This window comes from Lagenorhynchus albirostris, chromosome 6 (genome assembly GCF_949774975.1).
Source record: "Lagenorhynchus albirostris chromosome 6, mLagAlb1.1, whole genome shotgun sequence".
NCBI classification, from domain to species: Eukaryota; Metazoa; Chordata; class Mammalia; order Artiodactyla; family Delphinidae; genus Lagenorhynchus; species Lagenorhynchus albirostris.
Window position 1 is genome coordinate 116,556,311 of NC_083100.1, and position 7,449 is coordinate 116,563,759.

At 45.7% G+C, this 7,449-nt stretch overlaps 1 non-coding gene across 1 annotated transcript; it reads left to right on the plus strand.

Annotated features, from left to right (window-relative positions):
- Window positions 1-5,470: 5,470 nt before the first annotated feature.
- Window positions 5,471-5,599, plus strand: LOC132522504 (small nucleolar RNA SNORA19). The gene has a single exon (XR_009541246.1). It is a non-coding gene; the product is annotated as a small nucleolar RNA SNORA19 (small nucleolar RNA).
- The last annotated feature ends 1,850 nt before the right edge of the window (window positions 5,600-7,449 follow it).

The window sequence follows — 7,449 nt, forward strand, 5'->3', positions numbered from 1 at the left end:
TCCGACCCACCACCCACCCACCAACTCACTCAGATGCTCGCCAACACACCCACTGCCCCACCTACTTGCTCACTTGGTTGCTGCCCACTCCAATTCCCTCATGTACTCACCCCTCACCCCTGCACTCACTAACCACCCACCCCGCATATTTAGCTACTCACCCCTCCCTTCTCACCACTTCCACCCATGTAGACCCTCACCCACTCCTACACTCGCTAAGCTGCCCACCTGCCCCCTTCCTTCTCACAAAAGGCTACTGACCTCTGACTCTTTGGGAGCCATGGGCTTCACTGGGGGAGACAGAGAGGAATCAGTCTCAGTAGCCAGCTGAGAAGGGCTTCTGGGCCAGTGGGAGAGGAACAGTGGCAGCAGCACTGAGAGTAAGTGATGGGGGAGAGCCAGGGGGACAGGAGCAGAGGAGAGAGAAGTGACCAGCCTGGGGCAGGGAGGAGAGCAGCTCAGATCCAAGAGCTGAGCCACCAAGTGAGGAAGGACGTGGCTAGGAGGCACGAATGGGGCTCCCCGTCTTGAGGAAATGCCTGAGTTTAGAGTAAGGGGATGGGGGTGGTGGGGACGGGACAAGGGGCAGTCTATAGGGGCCACCGGGAGCAGCTCCTGCTGGCCTGAGGAGTCTGGGGTCATTAGAGGGACTAGGGATCAGGCTGGAGGCAACAGGGAGCGATCCATGTGTTTTAGGCAGGAAGGATCCATTGCAGATTTGATGACACAATCAGGGCTTTTACCTCATCAGTCTGTGGTCTCCCAGACCCTTCGAATGACCCCACTTTGGAAATCTCTAAGGTTGGTGGGAGAACGGGACACAAGAGGGGTTGAAGGGTATCCTCATAAATGACTGCTGAGCTCTCACAGAACAGAAGAGAGACTCTTGGCTCCCTGCTCCAAGATAGATTGGTCTTTGGCCCCAGAGGATGAGCACTTAGCATCTGTGGTCTGTGCACATGTGAGCCCCACCTCCGCCAGAGACAAAGGCTCTGATGCAGCTTCTCCAGTGGCTGCACAGCTCTCTTGGCTGGTACTATTCATTACCCAGTGATACAATGCTGGAGAGTTTGATACACAGACTCTCTGAACAGAACTGTGGCTGCTCATGTGTCATGCAAGGAACCTCCAGGTAAGAGAGGACTCCAATTCGCTCCCTGCCCTTGTCCCTCTGCTCAGCTGGAGCACTGCTGTCTTGTCATCTGTCCTTGCCATACCTTAGTCCAGTAGAGGCCGCAAGAAAGCTGACTAGATCAAGTGAGGGCAACTCCTTCACTATAGGGTCTTCCCCATGCCTAATGACAGAGACTTAAAGTCCAGGTGTGGCATGAGACAATTCTCAAGCTGATAAAAAGTTTTTCATCCATAGTCCCAAAGAGTTCCAGTTGCCCAGCCACAGAGATGTGGGCCCTGAAGCTTCTTGGAGCGAATCTCTCTAACCCTTCCCTGAACAGGCACAAGGTTTGGGGGCCATTGTCTTTTCTCATTCCATAATCATCATACTGGAGATACCTTTCCAAGGTGGGTACATTATAATGATTTAGAAAGTTAAGAAAATATGAATGACACATAGATGCTCACACATAAACAGTTCACACACAGACACAGGGAGGCTGTGACTACTCAAAATTCTTGCTCCCTTTAGTAGAATGTGTTCCAGGGATTTTCATTCCACATTCACTGACTTCCTGCCATGTGGTCCCAAGAGACACACAGCTGTAAATCACAACCCCTGCCCTCGAGTTATCTCCCTCCGTTCACTGAAGGAGGCCATTGGAATAATAATTAAAATATAGTTGGACAATCTATAACAGGGATTAACAAAAACAACGTCCCAGAGAAGGGCACCTGCCTCAGCTTGGGAGCCATACAAGGCTTCACAAAGGGTTTATATGGGAGCTGGGTTCTGAAGAATGAGGTACAGAAAAGATAAGGGACTCTCTAGAACGTAGAGGAGATTTGTGCAAAGGCATAGAGATTTTCAAGGGATTTTCACATCTGTAATTCATCCCACATGTCCAGGTCTAAAGGGAAGGATGGGGAGTGGTGGAGGATGAGAGGGAATGCCATGGAGGCCTAGCCTCTAGGGAGTTTGGACCAGCGCCTAAAGCTATAGGGGTTCCCTAAAGGGTTTTGAGAAGATGAAAGGCAAGATCAGATTTGCATTAAAAAAAAAAAAAACTGTTCTTGCTGCAGAATGGAGAATAGATTGGAAGGGAACATGACTAATAGAGATACTTTCTAGCCAAGAGATGATAACTTATTAGCAATAAGGACAAAAGATGTAACCAAAGGTATCAAGGGGGTGGGATTGACAGGACCAGTTTTCCCATCAGATGGGGAGCGTAAGTGTTAGAGGAAAGATCAACACTTTCAGGATGCTGGAATGAGGCAGCCTTCACAAGAGAGTTTTGGTTCAGTTGAGTCTGTGGTATTTCTTGTACACTCAGGTAGAGAAGGGCAAAGGGCAGTAGGCTCCATGGGTCAGGGCTCAGGTCTTAGCTTTTTAATTTTCAAACCTTATTCTTTGTTTTAAGCAAAATTTTATCTTATTTTAAGTAATATATTTTTATTGAAGAATACAGTTGACCCTTGAACAATATGGGGGTTATGGGTGCCAACCCTCCAAGCAGTGGAAAATAGCGGTGGCACAGACATTCCCTCCTATTTTTATATGTGCTTAGTGAGGCTAAGAGCTAAAATAAGATGCAGAAGAGGTAAATGCATGTATTCCCACTGCCATCTTTGCTAAAATGTCTTCCATCAGTCAGCAAAAACTTGGCTGTGAATTTAAAAAGCTTAGAAATTACCTGCTGGGGCAAACACGTACCTTAGTGCTCATAGTATCCAGGCCTCCTTTCCTGACCAGGCACATGCATGGCTACAGTCACAGCTCTCTGCAGTGTGAATGAAGTGGAGCCATAGACTAGGTCTCATCAATGGAACATGAGCATTAGGCCCAGGTGTCACTTCTGGGCTGAAGCAGTCAAAGCAGCCCCAGAGAGCCACCTACATTCCAGAGTGGGGTTTGCAGGAGTGAGATGTAAACTTACGTTGTGTAAGTCTGAGGTCTGGTGGTTGTTGGTTACTACAGCATGATCTAGCCTATCCAGAATCAAATGGGTTTATTCTCAAAACTTTAGTCTTAGTGTTTCCTGGGTTTCTCTTTGCTTTGAAATGAAGATAAAACAGGCAGGAGAATCAGAAGTAAATAGGAGTCCAAACCTGAGAAATTATAAATTTGCAGCTAGCATCATACCACCCCAAGAGGGAAAAAAGACAATAGAATATTTTCAGGAGGAGTTTCAGGAGCCATCTTTCCCAAAGGTCTAAGACCCAATCCAGATTCCCTTCACGAGGTAGGTTTAAAGTGTGTTAAAGCTGTTCTAACATATTTTGATACAAAAACTACATTAGGGATGGTTAACATTAGCTAGAAATCAGTGGAAAGAGAGCCTAATTTTATGTAGGTGTTTGAGGTCATTTGGGATTTGTTCCAGTTAATCAAGCTCATGAAATGGGGAAAAGCTCCAACCCCACCAAAGTTCCTGAGGAAAGCTCATCCTCGTCTGCAGTCACTGACTCCTAGGAGGCACTAGGTAGCCTCTTTAGTACTATTTCCCCAAAATCAGATCTTGGGGCTTACTGCACACACCAGAAACAATAAGCCTAGACCTGGGAAGATTCCCTGACATTGATGTTGGGGGATCACAGAAGGCAGTGAAAAGAGAATCTGATCAAGAGACCTGAATTGTAGCCCTGCCTCTGCCAAAAACCACCTATGGGAATTTGAGCAGATCTTCCTTTTCCACCCTGAGCTTCAGTTTTCTTACTGAAAATCTCTTCTAGCCTACAAACCCTAAGTATTCTGAGACGGATTACTCTGTAGCAGTGGTTTACTTCTCGGCCAGCACACAGGCACTTAAGCTAATGGAATACTTCTGCTCAAGGAATCAGCTTCCTGGCTATTTGATTATTTAATTTACTTACACACAAACTGTGCAGGACTGCCTGAATAGTGGCCTGGCATACAACACACACGCAAGATCAGAGACGGCAGCCCTTTTGTGATGAGAGGTCGATTGGCCTTGCCCATGGCCCGCCAACCCCACTCTGGCTGCCTTTTTGTCAGCTCTCTCTTTATACTCATTCTGTTTCCAAATTCTCTGCTTTTCAAGCCTGCAGTATTTTATCTTGTGCACAGAACGTGTATAAAACGTGAACTAATTAAATTAGAAATCATTAATGGGAAGCTAACAGAGGAAACCATTGTAGTTTAGAGATGTTATAGCCACTGAATCAATAACACTCTTCTCCCACATGACCCACATTCACAGGATGCCTTCCATCCCACTATCCTTGTTCTCTATCCTGAAACTGCAGGTCTGAGTATCCTTCTCATTCTTCTCATGAGGGCTCCCTCCAGTTGTCTTCAGATCTGGAGGCACTGTTTTATAGGAAGGAGTGATCACGAAAAGAATTGGTTGTGTAACAAGAGGCAGTCATCAACAGACATTTCTTTGTTAGGGGTATGAAATTAAGTGGTGGGAAGTAGAATTTCCTTGAAAATCCCCAAAAGGTCATTTTGAGGGTTTTCTTCCAAACATTTCTTTTCCAAGTCTCTGTATCAATAGTATGAATGAACTAATGAAAGAAATATTAATTACAGTAAGAGTAGCCCTGTGCCATCAAGAGACTGGCAATCCGGAAGCTCTGCAGACAAGAACATAGACTCACAGCAAGTGTACATGGAAAGACACTGACCAATAACATGAGAAACAGGGGCCCAGCCCAGCGAGCAGAGCGTGAAATCCAGAGCACATAAGAGTGTAGCTTCATCCTCGCTCTGTCACTCATGCACTAGATGCTCTGAGCTGCTTTACTGATCTGTGCATTAACAAATTCATCTGTAAGTCACAGACTTAGAGAAAGAACTTATGGTTAGCAGAGGGGGAAGGGAGGCGGGGAGAGATAGTTAGGGAGTTTGGGATTGAAGTGTACACACTCTGCTATATTTAAAATGGATAACCAGCAAGGACCTACTGTATAGCACAGGGAGCTCAGCTCAATATTATGTAACAACCCAAATGGGAAAATAATTTGAAAAAGAATAGGTACGTGTATATGTATAACTGAATCACTTTGATGCACACGTGAAACTAACACAACATTGTTAACCACCTATAGTCTAATATAAAATAAAAAGTTGGGGAAAAAAAACCAAATTCATCTGTAAAAGGGCTGGGTGGTTGTTATGAGGCTTAAACAAATTGATATATGTAAGTGCGTACATGCCTGACATACATACATGCTAGATTATCCAGGGCAACTGTGGTTGAAGAAAGTCACACAACTGGCAGCAGGATGTGATGGTCTGTAATGGTGACCCAAAAAATAAAGGTGAAATGGTATTTTTGCTATTTGTTAAATTGGTATGTTTTGAGGCATTCACTTAAATAATCTCTTTGTCATGCACATTTTACTGACTTGCTTTCCCTTGCATGTATGAGCAGTGTTATTTCTTATGTGCTATACAAAAGTTGAAGGTTAATTAGCAGTATAACTAAATAGTAACACTGCTAGTCTCCTTCACACAAATTAAAAAAAAACTCTTCTCTTTGTAAGGCTGTGGGGTTACCACAGAGAGTGCAGTTTGGGTCTTGCCCCCTAAATCACATCGGAGATGATTGGTGAGGAGTTTAAGGACTCTCCGCAGACCTTACAAAGACCTATGACACAAGGACACTCAAATGTGAGACCAAGAGAGAGGCTGGAGTTGGAGGGTTCTGAAGCGTATGAAGGACAAGGATCTTGGGGAGCAAGAGAAGCTCAGAGACTGCACCCCAAACCCTGAACCTGGCCTGCTGCTCCAGAGACAAGGAGACCTGAGGACCAGGACTGCTTCATTCCTTGTTTTTTCTAAACATGAAGAACCCAGCTGGGACCAAGCAGTGTGATGATGGTCTAATCTGACCTGTATTGGTCTCTGTGGCTAAAGAATAGATACGGGCGTCAACCATGCATAAAGCAGCTTCTAACCCACACCATTTCCTCTGTGCTACAAGGGAGCCTTCAGAGGGAGGTTTCCAAGTGTGGATTTCAGTTACTGTCACCCATGTCATCAAGGAAATAGTCTTGAGCAGACTGAAATGACCTCCTGTTGACCTTGGATCCCACCTTTACTTGCTATGGTTTGATGCCAAACAGAGAACACAACCAGGCTTTATCTGTGCAGGCTTAACAAATATGGGTCTGTGGTTGTTAGTCTTTCACTTTAGGTGTTGAGCAAAATCCATCATTCTTTTCCCTCCTGAGCATCTTCTCTATTGCAGGCACTCAGTTAGGTACAGAGGTCACAGAGATGTACTCTGTCCCAGAATATGTGGCAGCTAACAGAGATGCACACAAAAAGTAGACCAGAGAAGGAAAATGACAATGCCAGCAGCTAGTCCCTGTTTCCACTAGAAAGCAAACTCCACCTTCAGTGGCTCCCGCCCCCTGCATGCTTCCATCACCAACACTGCCAGCCCCTCAGGCTCTGGTAGCAGCTCTTCCCCTTTCCCTCCCCCATTCCTCCCCTCCCTTCCCCTCCCCCATTCCTCCCCTCCCTTCTTCTGCCCTCCCTACCATCTAATTTGCTCTCTTCCCTTACTTTTCCTTTCCTCCTGCCTTCTCTTACTCTTTTATATTGTTCTCCCTTTTCTGCCCTTCTTTTCTTTCTGCCTTTCACATTTTTGGTAGACACAACTCACACTCAAATTTTCCACTGTCATGGAGCATTTTAAAAGAACTTCTGTTAAAGAAATGCCTTCTTGAACTTAGAAAACAAATGGGGAGGTCAAGTCCTCTTTTCCCTATTCCTTCCTTTCTTCTCATTCTCTCTCTCTTCTCCCCCTTCCCCTCTGCCCCTCTCCCTCCCTCTTTTTTTCTGTCTCTCTCCTTGGAACAAGGCTGGCCATCTTGCCTTCAGTTCACTTCTCTCTGTGGCACTGTGGAACCATCGGTCATCTCTTTGCGATTAGGGTCCACTAGAGGGCAGGCTTGAGCAGTGAGAGCAAGAAACCCCATAAGAGTCTTAGGTCACGTGATCCAGCCAGTCCTGGATGAGACCCCACACAGGGCATTTGGAACCAGGTCGTGATTAGCCCACCACTGCTCTTCCTTGGGTCTTTGTGCTTTGAGGACACCTCTCTATTGAGAGTTTCAGGAAAAGTGTCAATAAAACCTGAATCCTGCTGGAACAACATCCTATTGCTTCAAATATTCATCCCAATTCCCTAACAGAATTGAGGGTGACAAGGGGCATCACAGACACATAGGAAGGGAGAGCACATGGTACTCAAAGAGATGCTTCTCTTCACATCTACCGAGAACAAAGCAAGTAAGAAGGGGTGTGGCTTACAGGGAGGCTTTGGACTTAGTTTCTAGTGCATCTAGTTTATGATGAGA